Here is a 20,242-nt window from a genome sequence, read left to right as displayed (position 1 = left end):
CACAGCTCCTGAAGAGAGCAGTGCTTTACAGAAATGATAAATAGAATCCCCTGAACCTTCATGTTTATCAGTTCAAGTCACAGAATCATAGACCTAAATCTGGAAGGGACCCAAGGGTGTACTCAAGGTAGTTTGAACTGACTCCCAAGAACCAATAGTTAAATTTTCAGTGAGTATTTATACCTCAGAAATCAGCAAAAGCTATGAATCAGGGCTTCAGTCATTGTTTTGTTGATACAGTAGACTTAAGAACATGATGGAAAAAGCATTAGCAATGTAGATTAAACTTAAAAGTTTGTCCTATATATATATATATATATATATATATATATATATATATATATACATATATATATATATATATGTTTATTCATTCATTCATTTGTTTATTTTTTCCCCTAGACAGTTGGTTGTCAAATATTTATCAACACTCCTCTGAAAGGACTCCAAGGATGATTTTGTCCAAACCCTTCATCTTACAAAGGAGAAGACTGAGATTCAGGGAAAAAAAATGATTTACCCAAGGTCACATAGGTAGTAAGTATCAGAGGTGAGATTTGAATAGAGGTCCTCTAACTTCAAAATAATTTCCTTTTCCACAGTACTGTGATGTCTTAATTTAATTTGATTCACATTTTTATTCTCCATTTGTAAAGCCAAGCACGAGCAGCTTTCCAGAGGACTGCAGCTGTGAATGGCTTTCAAGGTTCTGATTATATAGTATAGTGAACTCTCCGTTTATTCAGTAACAAACTAAGACAAAACATTCACAGAAATCAAAATACAGCATTCACAATATTATGGTATAATAACTTATCACTAAGATGGCCACATAGTTTTTGCCAAAATGGTCACATAGTTTTAAACAAAGTACATTCATTTAGTCAATCACAAAGTACAAAAGTCAAAAGTTTTCCACCCCTAGTAAGTTATGATCTTCTCAGTTTGCATTAAATACCCAAGGAGAGGTCTTTTCATCTTGACTCAAGGCAGGCCCTCAGCTTCCATGGTTCCTTTTCCAAGGTTCCAGCTCCTTCCAAAATCTATCCAACTGCAAGCTGGGTTCAAAGGCAGACAGCTCTCTGTTCTTTGTCCAGCTTCTTGTGCAATTTCTGTTCCATACTGAAGTTCACAGTGTCTGGTCCACCTCAAGTCCTTCACAGTTTCTGGTCCTGGGAAGACAAAGATTAACAAAGCTACAATAACATTTATACACATTGGTGGCATCCTCATCAATTCACTTTCTGCCTGTGAAATCAACATAGACCTAACAACAAGGTCTAAGGAATCAACACAAATCATCAGTATAGTCCTTGAGCCTCTGAAATGATCAGCAAGACCATCCTCCAGGATTTCTGTAAACATACAACAAGAAAATCAGGGTTTCTGAACCAGCAGCAAGGTCCCAGGGCTTCTGTAACAACAGCACCATCTTCTATTAGCAGATGAATTTGACAAAGTAACATCCAAACAGACAGACAAAGTACAGACACCACAGCCATGCCTCCTCCCAGTTCTCTCTTCTCATTTCTCAGAGGTTCTTAATTTTGTTCTCAGAAGTTCTCAGGATCCTGGAAGTTCTCTCTCTCTCTCTCTCTCTCTCTCTCTCTCTCTCCCTCTCTCTCTCTCTCTCTCTCTCTCTCTCCTCCTCTTCCCCCCCCTCCAGCAGTAGCAGCCCAGCCTCCAGATGCTCACTCCCAAAAGTTCTGGCCTCTCTTAGCTTGGGCTTTTCCTTATATATGTTATTAGCTCCTCCCTGTTCAGCCCCTTCCTATTATGTCAACAAGTCCATCCCACTGTGGGATTCAAAAGTTCTGGGTCTTAGTACTTAACTTGAAACTAAGTGCTAAGTACCTGTTAGCTTACCAATACAAGGGGATCTTCAAATTCCATTACTATTACACCATTATGTATAAAACAGCATGCTTAGGGATACAAAGATGAAATGGAACACCATCTATGTACTCACAAACTTAAGATCAAGAAGAGGAGATGAATTATCTGCATATATAAGTATGATATAAAATGGAAATAATAAATATAAAATCATTAATGTATATATGAGGAAACTAAGGCCCGGGGACAATAGGAAGAGATCACTTTCAATTGAGGGAATCAGGGAAATCTTCATGGAGGAGGTAGTGCTAGAGCTGAGCCTTGAAGGAAGAGAAAAAAATTTGACTGGCAAGAGATGGGTGGTATCCTTTTTTTTTTTTTAATGTACTTATTTATTTTTAGTTTTCAACATTAACTTCCATAAGATTTTGAGTTTTTGGAATATAGTATGGCAGAAACTGGGCATAGAGAATTATCTAACACCATATACCAAAATCAAGTCTAAATGGGTACATAATCTAGGTATAAAGGCTGATACTGCAAGCAATCTGGGAAAGCAAGGAATAGTTTACCTGTCAGATTTATGGAGAGGGGAAGACTTTATGACCAAACAAGAAATAGAGAGTATTGTAAAATGCAAAATGGATATTTTGAAAATTGAAAAGTTTCTGTACAAACAAAGCCAATGTAACCAAGATTGGGAGGGAAGTGGAAAATTGGGAAAGAATCTTTACAACCTATGTCTCTGATAAAGGCCTCATTTCTAAAATACACAAAAAATTGAGTCAAATCTATAAGAATACAAATCACTCCCCAATTAATAAATGGTCAAAGGATATAAACAGGCAGTTTTCAGAGGAGGAAATTAAAGATATCTACAAGTATATGAAAAAATGCTCCAAATCATTATTGATTAGAGAAATGCAAATGAAAACAACTCTGAGGTACCACATCTCACTGGTCAGATTGGCTAAGATAACAAAATAGGAAATTGACAAATGCTGGAGAGGATATGGAAAAATTGGAACACTAATGCATTGTTGGTGGAGTTGTGAACTGATTCAGCCATTCTGGAGAGCAATCTGGAACTATGCCCAAAGGGCTATAAATAATTTCATACCCTTTGACCCAGCAATACCACTTCTAGGGTTGTATCACAAAGAGATCATAGAAGTGGGAAGAAGACCCATATGTACAAAAATATTTGCATCAGATCTTTTTGTGGTGGCAAAGAATTGGAAATGAAGGGGATGCCCATCAACTGGGGAAGGGCTAAACAAGTTGTGGTATATGAATGTAATGGAATACTATTGTGCTATAAGAAATGAGGAGCAGATGGACTTCATATTTACCTGGAGAGGCTTATACAAACTGATGCTGAATGAGAAGAGCAGAACCAGGAGAAATCTGTACACAATTACAGATACAATGTATGTGTGATGACCAACTTTGATAGACTGGACTCTTCTCAGCAATGCAGGGTTATAAGACAACTCCAAAAGACTCCTGATGGAGAACGATGTCTACATTCAGAGAAAGAACTAGAAAGAACAAAGTTTGAATGCAGATTGAAGCAAATTACCTATTCTCTTTCTTTTTCTTGTTTGGTTTTGTTTCTTCTTTCCCATGCAAAAGCATTTTCAGATCCTATACTTGATTGCATGCTGCTATGGAGTGGTGGAGGGGGGAAAGGGAAGGAAGGGGGAGAAAATATGAAACTCAAGGGACTGTTGAACTGAATCCTGTAAGCTAAAAGAAAACAAACAAATTAATAAAGACAAAAAAATTTATAAAATTTTTTAAAAAGGTTAAAAAATTATTTTGAGTTTTAAATTTTCCCTCCATCTCTCCCCTCCCCCCGCCCCAAGATGGCATGCAATATGATATCATTTATATTAAACAGATTTTCACATTAGTCATGTTGTAAAGAAGAATTAGAACCAACAGGAGGAAATATGAGAAAGAAGAAACTAACAAAAAAAGAGAGAGAGCAAATAATATGCTTCATTCTGCATTCAGATTCCATAGTTCTTTTTCTGGATGTGGACATTTTCCATCATAAATCTTTTGGAGTTGTCTTAGATCCTTGTGTTGCTGAAAAGAGATAAGTCTGTCAAAGTTAGTTATCTCACAATGTGGTTGTTACTATGTGCAATGTTCTCCTGGTTCTGCTCATTTCACTTAGCATCAGTTCATATAAGTCTTTCCAGGTTTTTCTGAAGTCTATCTGCTCATCATTTCTTATAGCACAATAGTATTTCATTACATTCATATGCCACAACTTCTTCAGTCATTCTCCAACTGATGGGCATCGCCTCAATTCCCAATTCTTTGCCAGGTGATGTACATTCTTGACAGGGGGGATGAACTGCATTTATTTATTTATTGTGAACTAAAAAGGACTGAATGAGATCAAGGGAAGTAAGTCCAGTATGACTGGACCATTGGATACATAATCAGTCAAACAACCAGCAATAAATATTTATTAATGGAGATTTATTGTTTGAAAAGATCAAAGGAGTTTAACTGGGTAAAAAAAAAAAAAAGAGAGATGACTGACTGGGGAGCCTTCCTCAAATAGAGGTTTTAGGAGATGTTCTTCACCATCCAAAGAGAATAGAACAAACACATTTTAAAAAGGCAGTAGGTGACATATTGTGAAAGACCTCAAATGCCAAGCTACAGAACTGGTTTTATCCTGCATGCAATAGGGAAACAACGAAGTGACCAATGTGATATTCTAGAAGCATTATTTTGAGAAGTGTGTGAAGAATGTATTGGAGAAGGGAGAAACTAGAGGCAGTGAAATGTTTTAAAAGTTTATTATACTCAAATAAAGATGTAAGGGGCAGCTAGGTGCCACAGTGGATAGAATGCTGGACCTGGAGTTAGGAAGCTATCTTCTGAGTTCACATCTGGCCTCAGATACTGTATGACCCTGGACAAGTCACTTCACTGTTTGCCTCAGTTTCCTCATCCAAGAAATGAGCTGGAGAAGGAAATGGCAAACCACTCAGTATCTTTGCCAAGAAAACCCCAAGTGGAACACAAAGAGCTGGACATGACTGAACAACAACAACAAATATGTAAGAGGACTTTTTGGTTAAAAAGGTGACATAAAAGGTTGTAGAGAAGCCTAGCCCTCCAGTCTACACTCCAATAAAGATCTAAAAAAGCACCAGAGAGAGCTAAGACCAATAAAGCCAAAGAAAAACAGTAGTAGGCTCTTCTACCCAGTCCATGTTTACACAAGAAAATAGACAAAGAAGCCTTTGGTTACTGGGACAAGGAGTTAGGCTAGATGAAGCAAAAGCCAGCATAATCTCCCATATGTAGATTATGAAGTCACTGAGGACTCAAGTTTAGCCTGGTAAAGTGGTAGTAGAGAAGAAAGCCAGCTCTATAGGGTAAGGTCATGACTTGGAATGAGTCACCAGGAAACAGACCCAGATGTCAGGGATTATGGTCCTAGCATCAGCTGCCCCACCCAGAACAGTAGTAGCATAAGGATGATAGTGGGGCAGAAACCAAAATTTGACTGCCTACCCAATCCAAGAGCATGAGAGGGAGTGGGGCCTGGCCCTAGCAAAAAGTCTCCATCCAGAAGGTTAACAATGATATTTAAGTTGCCAAATCTAATGACTTTTTCTGAATCTTCATTTTGCTTGACTCTCTGAAGCCTTTAACATCGTTAGTTATCTTCTTCTCTATACTGTATTCTCTCTCGATTTTTAAGATACTGTTCTCTCCTAGTTCTTCTTCTACCTAACTGTCTTCTTAATTTCCTTTACTGGATCTTCATCCATGTCATCCCCACTAGCTGTGAGTGTTCCCCAAGGTTTTATCCTTGACCCTCATCTCTTCTCCCTCCACATGGTTTCACTTGGTGATCTCATCAGCTCCCATGGTTTTAATTATCATCTCTATGCAGATGACTCTCAGATCTACTAGAACAGCCTTGACCTTTCTCCAGGCATCTAGTCTCACATCACCAATTGCCTATTAGCCATCTCAAATTGGATACTCTATAGACATCTTAAATTCAACATGTCCAAAACTGAACTCATTATCTTTTCCCCAAGCCCTCTTCTCTTCCAAATTTCCCTATTAAAATCAAGGTCACCACCATTTTTCCAGTTACTCTGGTTTGAAACTTAGATATCAGCTTAAGCTCCTCACTGTCAACATTCATATCCAAACAGTTGCCAAGTCTTGTAGATTCTACCTTAATGCCTCTTTCTCTTCCCTGATGCTGTCACCACTCTGGTACAGGTCCCCATCACCTTATGCCTGGATTTTTGAACCTGATAATTGGTTTCCCTGCCTCAACTCTCTCCCCATTCCAGTCCATCCTCCACTAGCAAAGTAATCTTTCTAAAGCACAGGTCTGACTATTCTACCCCCTTATTCAATAAATCCAGTGGCTACCTCCAGAATTAAACATAAAATCCTCTGAATTTTGAAGCCCTTCATAACTTGTATTCTTTACTACCTGTTTCCATAATCTCCACCATATGTATCCCATAATCCAGTGACACTGGCCTTCTTTTTGTTCCTTCAACATGACACTCCATCTTTGGATTCTATGTATTTTCTCTGGCTGTCTCCCCCCTGCCCCCTATCCCATGCCTGGAATTCTTTCCCTAATCATTTCTGCCACCTGGCTTCTCTGGTTTCCTTTGAGTTTCAGCTAAAATTCTCCCTTTTACCGAGAACCTTTCTTGATCTCTTTTAAAGTTAGAGACATCCCTTTGAAATGATCTCCAAATATAATTTTGTTTGTACGTAGTTGTTTGCATGTTGTCTCCATCATTAGATCATATGCTTCTTCAGAGCAGGTTGGTTTTGTCTTTCTTTGTAAGAGCATAGCATAATGTTTTATACATTTGTTGGACCATGGACTAGAGCATGTCAGGCCTTTCTATTATCCACTATCTCTTGAAATCTGTCCAGGTTCATGTTTCCATGATATCTATCCATCTCATCCTCTGCCATCCTTTTGCTTTCAATCTTTCCCATCATCATGATCTTTTCCAATGAACCCCATCTTCTCATTACATGGCCAAAGTATTTAAGCTTCAGCTCCAGTATTAGTCCTTCCAACGAATATCCTAAATTAATTTCTTTAAATATTGACTGATTTGAACTCCTTGCTGTCTAAGGGACAGTCTTCTTTACCACCACAATTTGAAAGTGTCAATTCTGCAGTCCTCAGCTTTCTTTATGATACAACTTTCACAGTAATACATTGCTACCAGAAGAAACCATAGCTTTGACCATATGGGCCTTTGTCATCAAGGTGCTGTCTCTGCTTCTTAGTATGTTGTCCAGATTTGCCGTAGCTTTCCTTTTAAGGAGCCAACATCTTTTCATTTCATGGCTGCAATCACCATCTACAGTGATCTTTGAGCCCAAGAATATAAAATCTAATGCTATTGCCATTTTTTTTTCTCTCCTATTTGCTAGGAAGCAATGGAACCAGTTGCCAAGATCTTAGGGATTTTTTAAAAATTATTTTTATTTTAAGTTTCAAGACAGCTTTTACATTCTCTTCTCCACTCTCATCAAGAGGCTTCTTAATCTCACACATAGTAGGAACTTAATACATGCGTCTTAACTTGAGTTGCAATCCAAAAAGAAATGGTTAAGTGAAATCTAAGAGATAAACCCAGATGAAGAGAATAACTACACAATGAGTGCAAGTTGTATCTCAGCAAAGAACTGCAGGATTGGCTGGAAAAAATGAAGCAAGAACCAGGTGAGGTAACACATACTTATAGTAACTGCTGCAGGGAAAGTTGAAGCTAGTGGGTTGCTTGATTTTGGGAATTTTGAGGTGCAGTACTAGGTATAGGTACCAGTCCGGAATCTGAACTAAGTGTGGCACCAATATGATGAAACAAAGACTGGGAAAGAAAGACTACCAAGGTACCTAAAGAGGGTTTAAGTAGCTCAGATTAGAAACAGAGCAGGTCAAAGAAAGAAATAAAATAAGGTTCAAAAGTAGAACCAGAAAGCAAAATTAAAATAGAAAAATACACATCATCTCCTGGGGAAAACAACTGAAAACACACAAATATTATGGCCAATATCCATAATTTCCAAACTGGATGGAAAATGTTGCAAGCAGCAGTACAAAAAGAGTTTAAGTATCTAAGAACCACAGTCAATATCACATAAGATTCAGCAACAACTATTATGAAGAAGAGAAAATATTGGAATACCATATTCCAAAGGACAAAAGATAAAAGACTTACAACCAAAAAATAAGCCACCCCACAAAATTGATATAATCCTAAAGAGGAAATATATATTGTGCCTCTAATAAAATAGAAAACTTTCAGACATTCCCAGTGAAAAGACCAGAGCTGGGTGGAATCATTGAAACACAGATAAAGGAGGCAAGAGAAACATAAGAAGGTACATATGTTTGAATGATTAAAAGGGGCTAAATGATTATGAAGTGCTTATACTCTAATAAGAGAAGAAAAGATAAGTTTCCCTTTAGAATCCTATTGTCTTCAAGAGCCTTAACAGAGTTAAGAAAAACAAACATAGGAACCAAGTTTGGTTTTATTCTATTTAGTTGGCTTTGAGAGAAGAAAGAAAAGAAAGGGGGAAAGAATGCACTAGGAAAGAAAGGAAGAATTAGCATATACAAACATGTAGTAAGAAGTGAGGGGAACAGGAATCTCATGAATTTCACTCTTATTTGAACAGGACAAAGGGAGTTTTCACACACATACACATATATACAAAGAATTTAGTGCAAAATATATTAAAGTCAACAGGGAAATAGGTAGAGAAAATGAAAGGTGAGAAGAATTAATTGAAAGGGTAAAGTTGGAGATAGGAAAACAAACTTTAATTTCATAGGATTTAATTTTATAGAATTTCACAGGATAAAGAGGGGATAAAATAAGAGAAAAAGAAAGTGTAAAAAATGGTGATTTTTATCTCATCTTGATGAAGAGATAAAGGTCAGAACTGTGTCCTTAGACCACTTCAGCTATAGATTGTTAATTACATTATTTTTCTCTTACCATCTTTGTAAAGAAAACAGTAAAGGAAGCAAAAAGATGAGAAAGTACAAGTGGATATGATGAAGAGAAATACACAATTAGCAATACTAACAGTAAACATGAATGACACAAATCTACTCACAAAATAGAAAGTAATAGAATAGAAAAGCAGAACCCAACAATTGCTCACAAGACAAACACTTAAAATGCAGAACTTTGAATAGAATAAGAATTTTATATTGAGACAGAATTTATTATATTTCAGGTGACTTTTTTAAAAAGCAGGAGAAGTCAAAACTAGCTGTGTGACCTTGGGCAAGTCACTTAACCCTGATTGCCCTACCTTACCCTCTCCAAAAAGAAAAAAGAAAAATCAGAAGAAGCAATCACAATTCCAGGTAAGACAGGAGTATTAAAATCACATGGTTAAAAGAGATAAAAAGAATGAAAATATTATTCTTGAATGCATCATACATAATGTAATTATATCAGTACTTAGTATATATGGACCAAGTTCTGAACATTTAACTACTAAAAAGTTATTTAGGGAGAAATATAGCCAAATTATAATAGTTGGGGACCTCTTCACACCTATGCTCCCTTTAAAACAATATAAATATAACAAAAAAAGACAAACAAGAAAGAAGTGAAGGGTCTGAATACAATTTTAGACAAATTAGACATAGATATATTACTGAATTAGAATAGAAATGAAGATATGTATGTATGCACACATACACACATAATATACATATGCTCAAATATACACATACACACATATAGGTATGTTTATGTCTGTGTGTATAAAGCATTTCAGTTTTAAGTAGAGACTTTACAAAAATTAACCATGTTCTATGGCATATAATTCTCATAAGCAAATTAAAAAATGCAAAAATGTTAAACCCATCCTTTACTAACCATAATACAATAAAAATTATAATCAACGAAGAGTATTTGAATAAAAGATTCAAACTTAAAGGCGTACTAAATAATTTATTCCTAAAGAATTGAAGGATTAAAGAATAAATCATAGATAATTTCATTGAAAGAACTGTTAATAATGAGACAATATACCAAAACTTTTTAGATTTTGCCAAAGCAGGCATCAGAGGAAAAAAATATATCTCAATACACTTTTATCAAAGAGAAAGAAATAAAAGAATCAGGCATAAAACCCAAGTTTCAAACTACATCACAAAGCAGTAATTATCAAAACTATTTAGTACTGGTTAAATAACATTTAAAAAATGTTGATCAGTGAAACATGTAAGATACACAGAACCAGAATCTATTGATTGTAGTAGCACAGTACAACTGATACCAACTACACCCAAAGACAACAAATACTTGAATAAGAATTTAAGACCTTTCTGGGAATTTTGGGAATTGAGTGAACTACATAGATTCCATCTTGTGACTCAATGCTGGATCTAGCATAGTTCTATTGAATTATGGGTCTAGTCCAATTTCTGATCTTTTTTTTTTTTTGGTTTTCCGAGAGGGGAGGGCAGAGCAATTGGTGTTAAGTGACTTTCCCAAGGTCACATGGCTAGTAAGTGTCAAGTGTCTGAGGCTGGATTTGAACTCAGGTCCTCCTGACTCCAGGGCTGGTTCTCAATTTCTGTCTAATGAAAAAAAAAACTGCATTCAATTATGGTAGTTATGAAAAACAACTTTATTGTATTATTTACAACCCTTCAGGGCTACTCATTGCTTAGAGACCCTTAACTAAGAATTTAGGTTATGCTAGTCAGATTCAAAGATTAATGCAAGGAGTTTTCTCAAAATTATACATATCAAGCAACTCATAAGTCTTATATGAAAACTGGCGCCTTGATGGTAAATTAGTTATTGTTTCCATGTTCCTTTGATTTAATACATACTCTTGGGGGGAGTGGGATACCTCTTTTTTTCTAATTACAATACTTATTTGCTCAATTCCTCCCAAATTATAAAGTTTCTAGTTTTTCTTCTAAATAGAAATCAGATTACCTAATTTTTCTTCTTGATTGTTTTCTTTTATTTAATTGGCCTTTATTAATTTTTTTAATTCATAAAATCTGTCTCCCTCTGTGTTCAGGGCTTAGTGCTAGGCTAAAGGAGGCCTGGTCCAGATTTGTTAGGTAATTGGAATGCATTTCTTCATAAATTGATATGCTCAGAAACTTGAACCTTTGTTTCCCTCAGTTATTTCATCTTTCATCTACTACATTACTATTCCAAAAATACTGCTAGGGAAACAGGAAATCAGTCTGGCAGAATTTAGATTTAGACAAACTTTTCATACCACATACCACAATAGGCTCTAAAAGGCTATGTAACTAGAAATAAAAGTTTATATCATAAGCAAATTAATGGAGAAGTGAAGGAAATACTTTCCTATGTACAGGGGGAAGTTCTTGACCAAGGGATAGAGATAATCACTAAAAAAAACCCATACAAATTTGATTATGTAAAATTGAAATGTTTTGCACAATAAAACCAATGCTATTAGATTTAGATGAGAAACTATTTTTTTTTCAAATGCTTTATTCACTTCTAATTTACATCATTCATTTCCGAAACATTTTGAGTTACAAATTTTCTCCCCGTTTTTCCCCTACCCACCACCCCAAAATAGCGATCCCACTGGATATCCCCTCCTCCAATCTGCTCTCTCCCATATCTTCTCCCATATCCCCTCCGACTTTCCAGTAGGACATAGAGATCCACCATGCCATTCCCAGTTACATGTAAAATAATATTAATAATAGTATCTATCTATCTATCTAAACATTTGATTTTAAAACTTTGAATTTCAGATTCATTCCCTTCCTCCCTTGTCACCCACCCTTACTGGGAAGATAAGCAATTCAATATAATTTGTACATGTGTAGGTATTAAAAACATTTCCATAGTGGATATATTGTAAAAGACTGACTATATTTCCCTCCCTCCTATCCCACCTCCCTCTTGTTCTATTCTCTACTTTGATCCTGCCCCTTTTCAAAAGTGGGTGCTTCCAACTTCCCTCCCCCCCAGCCTGCCCTCCCTTCCATCATCCCCCCTCTCATCCCCTTCCCCCCTACTCTCCTATAGGGTGAGATACCCTATTTAGTGTGTATGTCATTCCCTCCCTAAGCCAAATTCAATGAGAATAAGGTTGATTATACTTATTTATTAAAAAGAAGGGATTTTCTTTGTGGGTGTGGGAAACTTTGGGGGGGAGTGTAGTGGTAGAGATAATGATGCAATAAAAGGAAAGAAAAGAGTCAATGGAACATTTTTAAAAATACACAGAAGAGAAAAAAAGGAAGGTTAGCAAAGGACACAGATGAGCAGGCTTGTGTGGGTGCTGCTATTTAATATATGCTTTAAAAAATATAGTAGAGATTCTGTTTAATATACCATCACTCACCCATTCCCCCCCCCTTTTTTTGAGGCAATTGGAGTTAAGTGACTTACCTAGGTTCACATAGCTAGTGAGCGTCTGAGGCTGCTTTTGAACTCAGGACCTCCTGACTCCCGGGTTGGCATTCTATCCATTGTGCCCTATTCTATCTTATCTGCCCTACACAATCATTTTTTCCTGGTTTACTTTTATATGGAAATAATCATGTTTGTTCATTTATCAAGTTCATAAAAAGCTTTGGAAAATACACATATATATGTATACACATAAACATATGTGTATGTTTACACGCACATATAATGACATGTAATGGGACTTGTTAGGGCATACCTACATCTAACATGAAAGAAGCCTTTGGAGTATGGTGAGATAGCATGACTTTGCATCTTCTACCATGTAGGTAAGGGTTGTTGTTGTTATTGTTGTTAAATCTGACTCTTTGTGGCCCCATTTGGGGTTTTCTTGGTAAAGATATTGAAGTGGTTTGCCATTTTACAGATGAGGAAACTAAGGCAGTGTTAAGTGACTTGTCTAGGGCCACACAGCCAAGTGTCTGAGACACTTTGAACTCATGAAAAAGAGTCTTTTTAATGCCGGGCACTCTATCCACTGCACCACCAATGGCCCCACAAAGTCGGGGTAGCCTTCTTTAATTGACGGTGCACCTGGAACAGGCTGCATCTGTGCAGCTAGTAAGACGAAGATGATCTCTTTTTGTCTGATTTCTATTCTTCCTTATGAGCTCCTTTCTGCTGCCTCTAAAAGGTGAAGATCACCTACCATGAACTGAACTGATGAGGGAAACGATCTCCTTTCTTGTTCTCCCTATTTATTCTGCCTCTGAGAAATGAACCTGGGAGTGTTTGCGTTTGCCTCTGTTCTGTGTTTTTTTTTTTCCTGTGTTTGTCCTAAGTTTCATGTGCCAGGGTGATCCCCAACTGACTGGGAGATCAACCACAGCCACCTTGCAGCCAGGATTGCAGGAATGATGTTGCAGCAAGCCTACCCAGCAGAGAAAACCCTGACAAGCCAGGGTGCCTGGGGCTTGAGCCCAAATGTGATTTGAAACTTGGAACTGGGAATATGCCTCCCATATATTGCAGGAGTAAGTTTTTATATTTGTGATTATACCTTTAAAGTATATTCCTGTAGAAGCTAATATGACTGTTGGTTTCTAAATGGAACAGAAGTGCAAGGGAATACTACTCCTGCAATTGAGAAAACACCATTGGTCAAGGCTGCAGTGATTGGAAGAGAGCCCAGATACCCTCAAATCCCCTTAAGTGCTCCTGAGAGCCTAGGGGGAGAGGTAAAATGGAACACACCTGGTCTTCAGGTAGTGGAGGCCAGGGTGGTGTTATAGACATACATATCCACATACATACATGTATATATACATTATATATACTTATGATTTAGAAAGGGAGGGAGAGAGAGAGGGAGATTGATATGATCATGAAAGCCATAAACTTTAGGGGATGGTTAAGTTCTTAACCTCTCAAGGATGTGGGATTTGCATAGATTATTCCGTAATTTGTGAAAGTTGAGGAGTCCAAGTCAACTCTGACAATGCTCTGGAGTTAGGTTTCATTCTGAGTAAAACTATTAGTTACTATATTAGATTCATGTCTGATGAGGCAGATTTTTTTGGTGGAAGAAGGAAAAGGGTTAGCTATGTGAGCTACAGAGGAGAGAGTGACCTTCTTAGTACAAGATTGGGATCTCAGCCTCCCAGGACATTGTTGCAGAGTCTTTTTGCCCTTAATAATCACAAGTCATTTCATAACCACACTTCCTAGGACAGAATTCTTATGAACTCAGGCCATTAAAAAAAAAAATGTGCTGCTGTTCTAGGTCTCCAAGGGAAACCCTACCATTTCTTCTTTTCTTCTCTCCTCCTAGCTGACCTCCCTTCAAGCTCCACCTAGATAGGAAAACTAGCCACCCCCAGTCCTGATTATCTTTTCTTCCATTCCTACCACGGAAGCTCACTGGGTCTTTGCAGACAGCCCAAGTGTGCTGGAGTGGCTGTTACATTTGGGAGACTGGGACCTGATCATAAGCCATATTGGAACATATATTCACAGAGTAACCTCGGAAAGCAAAACAGAACTCCCAGGTTCTGAGAGGAGTCCTGAACCATTTTTTTTTTTTTTGCATCCTGGCCCATTTTGGCAATCTGATGAAACCTATAAACCCATTCTCAGAATACTATTTTTAAATACATAAAATGAAACACATAGGATTATAAGAGCAGTCAATTCTATTGAAATTCATTTATCAAAATATTTATTTTTCAAGTTCATAGACCCAAAGTCAGTACTCCCTGCCTCACAGGATTATCCTGGACATTGCAGACACTGCTTCAGATTTCCTCCCAGGGTCCTAGCTGGCTTCTCCCAGTCACTAGCTAGAAATATTCCCCCGACTGGATGGGGCACTGATGTACATGACAAGGTAGTGTGATAAAAGCCAATAATGGAAGCCCCTTTCTCCTTTACCTCAGGAACCCATACTGGATGCCCCTTGCCATTGCCATATAGATGTTTCTAATAAAGGTATAAATGCTTCCAATCACCTGTAATAGCAGCATTATCCTAATATCTTGATGTTAGCAGCTGGCGATCGAAGGCAGGAAGATGGGAAGAAAACTCTTCAGTGCTATCAGTAACAGGAAGGCAGTAGTTTAGTTTAATGGTAATGACTTATGCTTGCAGAGATATTCTCATCCCAAAGGACCCTAAAGCACTCTACAAACACACTTTCACTCTTAGACTTTTTAAAAATCCTGGGATGCAGCAATATATATATTCTGAGTGCCTATATATACCATCAGTGTATGATATAAATATGTATAAGCATAACAAATATGATTTTTGCAGGTTTCACATATAATATTTTTTTTAAATGGGGCTGATATTGCTGTGCTCAGTAACCCCTTGTAATTTTTAAGAGCAAAGGTGTTCTTTGAATCAAAACAATCAACAAATAATAACTGAGAGTCATATAGTTTTTTTATGCCTTATGTACATTATCTAATTTGAATTTCATGGTTTGACTGTGGAAGAGTACAGGCATTATTCAGATGTTATATACTCTGTGGACTTCCAATATGAAAACTCTTTCCCCCAGTGTAGTTGACAACCTTTCTTTAAGTCATAACTTAGTTGCCCAGGGCACTGAAGATTAAGTAATTTATCCAGGATCACATAGCTTTTATGTGATAGTCAGGACCTGCATCCTCACCTTCAAAAGTATGTGGAACTGCCTCTTGAAGATATTTTGAATATTCTCAATTAAGAGAAAGAAAAATAAGGCCTGGGTAGATTCAATGACTTATTCAAAGCCATATAGAAAGTGAGTCAGTATAACATGCCAGACTTCTTGATGAACAATCTTTTATATCACATAACTTACATTGGAAAAGTCAGAGATTTGGAGGACTTAGATAAACTTACATAATAATCATTTCACCTGGTTTCTGGCATTTAGGGTAGACAATACACTAAAGTCACTGGTAGAAAATACCAGGCCACATTCATACAGAGTTTTCCTACTCAGGATTTAAACTGACTTTGATAGTTTATAGCTTCCAGTGCCTACTGGGTAAGATATTATAGCTGTGGCCCTAAATCTGTGTGACACCAGGCAAATCACAATTTCTCCACCTTAATTACATCTCAATAGGCCCAGACTTACTGAAGGAAATGAGGCCTGCACCTATACTCCAGTTAATTAAGTATATCATCTCAGTGAATCTTTTTGCATAATGTGATGAACACAAAAGGTCCATTACCCCATTCCCACGGGACTTGGCAAGGGACACACTGGTACTATTCTTATCAACAGACAACATTTATAAAGTACCTACTGTGTGCAGAACACCATGCGAAGCCCAGAAGTGATTATCACCATATTATCCTTACCAAGGTCTCTAGGCAGAGGTCAGTCTTCTCATCCACAAAATACAGGAAGGTCAGATCCCTGGGAGATTCAGGAATCATTGACTTTAGAACTGGAAGAGACCTTGAAGATGTCCTCATTATATAAATAAGGCAACTGAGTTCAAGAAAGGCAGTGTGGCAGAGAAGAAAGTCAATGAGTTAAATAGCATTTATTATGGGCCTACTAAGTGCCAGCCACTTGTAAGGTTAATAGAATTTAAGATCTTCCCTGCCCATTAATGGACCTCAGTGGAGCACATTAAGGGAAGGAGGCTTGCTTGTAGGAAGGCTTTCACACCTTTTGTTAATTTTTAATTAGACACTGAGTCAGGAGGGTAGTGATGCCCTCTGGCTCTAAAAAGGGTATATATAGGTTAGCATTTTGCTTTGGGGCCCACTCATTGGAAAAATGTTCCTGTGATTTAACCAGATGAGACTCTGGATAACCATTAAGGAGCCCCTGCCTCTGAAAAACCCAGATATTGATGCTTCTCTCTGGTAACTATGTATGTATTGCCTTGGTCAGACAGTTGGATTTGTCTGTTGATCTGTGATGATTTTTCAGACAATTAGAAGTCCTGTTTGTTGGTCCTTATTTCTCTGCTTGTATTTTCTCTGTTTTCTTTGGATTTTCTCTAAAGTTCAGGGTGCTGATTTTTCCCCTGAACTAATAAATATAATTTTTAAAAGATTTGCTGACCCCTTAAACCTGTGCTAGCAGCCATCCTGGGCATGCCAGTGTGGTTGCTGTTATACCACTGTACTAAGTGCTTGGAATACTAAGAAAGGCAAGAAATAGTCCCTGCTCTCAAGGAACTCACAGTCTAGTAGAAAGAACACTGGATTTAGATTTGAAGAACTTGGATTTAAATCCTGATTCTACCCCTTACTGCCTGTGTGGCCTTGACCACGTTACTTCATTTTTCTGAACCTTACTTTCCTCATCTATAAAATTGTGGTGGTTGATAATGATAATAATAGTTAATAATAAATAGCATTTATGTAATGATTTAAGGTTTTCAAAGTACTTTACAAATATTATCTTGTTTTATCCTTACAACAACCCTGGGAGGTAGGTGCTATTATTATGATTTTACAGATGAGGAAACTGAGGCAAACCTGGAAGGATAATAGTGCCCTTGAAAGAAATAAAGGGGGTTTGGAGAAAAAGCAGGTTTAGGAGAAGAGATAATGAGCTTCATTCTGAGTATGTTGAGTTTGACATATCTATGGGATAGCCAAGTAGAAATATACAATAGGCAGTCAGAAATGTAGACCTTGAGTTACAAAGAGTAATTATGTGTAGATATATAGGTTTGGGGTTCATTTGCAGAAGCATGATGACTGAATCAGTTGCTGTTGTTGTGTTTGTACTTCATTTTCGAAGAGGACCCTGGCATCAGGGAAATGGTGACATGACTTGCAGTTGACTTTGATTTGAGTGAGGGAGGGCTGTTCAAGGTCACCAGCCTTACTTTCTCCTCCAGAGTCATCTGGATCCAGTGACCTGATATTCATCAGGATGACTGGAGATGGACCAGGATGCAATGGGAGACCCTGACCCTCTTAGGCTAAGGCCTGTTCATATACTCACTTAGAGTGAGGTAATGCCCATTCTGTGAATAGGCCTTTTTAAGAAGTGAGTCAAGGTGACTGAATCAGTGGAAGCTGATGAATTCACCCAGAGCAAAGCTACCCAAAGGAAGGCTTAGGACAGAACCTTGTTTCTAGAGTAGTAGGTGAAAGATACTTTAGTAAAATGAATTGAAAAGAAGTATCCCTCAAGTAGAAAAAGAACCAAAAGAAAATCAAGTCATGAAAATTGAAGAAACAGAGGGTGATCAATAGTACCAAAAGCTATTAAGAGGTCAAAAAAAAAGAGCGACTTGTTCTAGGTCACACAGTTAGTAAATATCTGGGGCTGGATTAGGTTTTCCTGACCCCAGGTTCAGCATTTTATCTGCCTTAGGAAGCTAAATTCCAGAAAAAGCAAAGTAATTATATAATTGAGCTGATTCTCATTTAAATGAGAATAATGACTTATGCATTTGTCTAAGTAACCAATGTATATTTTAGTACACATACTTAAGAACTTTACACACCTCTTTTCAAAAAGAGACCTTTGAGTTGCTGGTACAATCTACCAAAATGAATTCTTTCCAAAGCTAAAAGATCTCAAATTCAGAAGAACATAGGTAATAAGATGAATTCAAGAGAGAGAACTCATCAACAGCAAAGGGAGGTCCAATGACTTACCAAAAGCCACACAAACTGGAAGCAACAGGTCCATTCTTCTGGGACTTGAATATAGGTCTTCTGACTCCAAGAACAGTGAGTTGCCTGTTCACTATGATATGCCAAATGAATGAATGGGAGGAGTCAAAGGAAGATCCTGAGATGCTATTATCTCACCAACAAGGGAGGGGACTGTAAGTCTGAAGTAACCAGGCTTGGATAAAGATAACAAAAACAAAAACATCTGTCAGCTGTGCTCATTGAACCATTGCTAGGGATATCTGAGAGATTTTAGAAGCTGTCAGAGGTATTATAGGACCAGAGAAGCATTATCTAGAAGCAAATGTTGTCTAGATTTTTCAAAACAGGAAAAGAGGATTAAAGGAAAGAGTCTGTAAACTCCAGGTCAGTGAGTTCCACTTCTATTCCTGGCAAAATTCTAGAACACATTGCTAAAGGGATGGTTTGGGAACACTTAGGGAGAGAAGCCACCATCATTAAACTCTTACATGGCTTGATCAAGAAGAGGTTATACCAGATTAACTTCCTTACCTTTTCTCCACCCCAACCTATTATTATTATTATTATCATCATCATCATCAACCACCACAATTTTATAGATTTCAAAAATCTTTTTTTTCCTTTTCTTGGGGGGGAAGGGGCAAGGCAGAATTTAGATTTCATAGATTTAGAGCTAAAAAGTATTACGGAGCCCAAGGAAACTGAGATAATGAGAGGTTTAAGCCCAGAGTCATACAGCTAGTAAGTGTCTGAGGTAGGATTTGAATTCAGGTCTTCCCCACTCCAGGACCAATGACTGATCCACTGTGATATGCATATAGTATAGTTAGTTCAATTCAGAACTGATTGAATGACAGAACCCAAGAAATAGTCATTATTTGGTTGATGATATTAATTTGGAGGGAAAACAAAATTCAAAATTTGAAGTTCACAGACTCTTCCTCTAGGAAGGATAAGACCAAGAGGGAGGCTGAGGCTGGGGCTCTTCTCCTCTCCTCTGATGTAAATGCAGCCTATTTAGATCTCAGGGGCTTGGCTGGAATAGCTTTCCTTCCTCTACAATGGCTCACTTAATGACACTCAAAAATTTGGGTCTTGCTATGTTATATTTTTTTAAAAAGGGAGCATGGCCAAATCTCAACCACTCCAAACAAATTTCCTATTCAACATTCCTCCATTTTATCCAATAGCTTTCAAGGACTTCTAAATAGATCAAGGACTTTTCCCAGTTAGTCTAAAGCCTTTGGTTGATTGATTCAATAGGGATATTCTTACCTGGTTAAGGTAGTGGGGCATAGCATTTTGTTGATTACTTTAAATGGGATAGAGTGATTTGATTGATTGACTCAAAGATGCCCCCACCCCTATCCCCACCCCCTAAAACTTGAATTCGAAAAGTTAACTTCACAAGCAAACATATTAGACAATAGTTTCTCTAATGAAATCTGGGGATTTTAGTGGACAGCTCAATGTGAATCAATAGTGAAATAGAGCAGTAAAAAAAAGCTAACTAAAGCTCTTCTAGGCTGCATTTAGATGGACATAATGCTCCAAATGAGAGTGGAAATTGTTCTGCCATTCTCTCCCCTGGTCAGCTCAGGACTAGAATTATGTGCTCAATTCTGATCCTCACTTCTTGGGAAGGATTTAACAAACTAGAGCCTATAAAGAAGACTAGAAACTGTGCCACATGAGCATTAAAACAATAACAATAACAAAACAAAAACTGATATGTATATAGCACTTAAAGTCTGCAAAGAGTTTTACATTAATGATTGCATTTAATTAGCATT

The 20,242-nt window shown here is 37.4% G+C and overlaps 1 long non-coding RNA gene across 1 annotated transcript; it reads right to left on the bottom strand.

Annotated features, from left to right (window-relative positions):
- Positions 1-632: 632 nt before the first annotated feature.
- Positions 633-18,526, bottom strand: LOC138144361 (uncharacterized). Its single transcript, XR_011163923.1, has 4 exons — positions 18,450-18,526; positions 16,176-16,233; positions 14,828-14,910; positions 633-1,172 (listed from the first exon to the last, which is right to left on the bottom strand). It is a non-coding gene; the product is annotated as an uncharacterized lncRNA (long non-coding RNA).
- Between the last annotated feature and the right edge of the window lie 1,716 nt (positions 18,527-20,242).

This window comes from Petaurus breviceps, unplaced genomic scaffold (assembly GCF_028583685.1).
Source record: "Petaurus breviceps papuanus isolate PSGF00001 unplaced genomic scaffold, PetGlider_PUasm1.0 90700, whole genome shotgun sequence".
In the NCBI taxonomy this organism is placed as follows: domain Eukaryota; kingdom Metazoa; phylum Chordata; class Mammalia; order Diprotodontia; family Petauridae; genus Petaurus; species Petaurus breviceps.
This window is presented reverse-complemented; position numbering and strand designations above follow the sequence as displayed.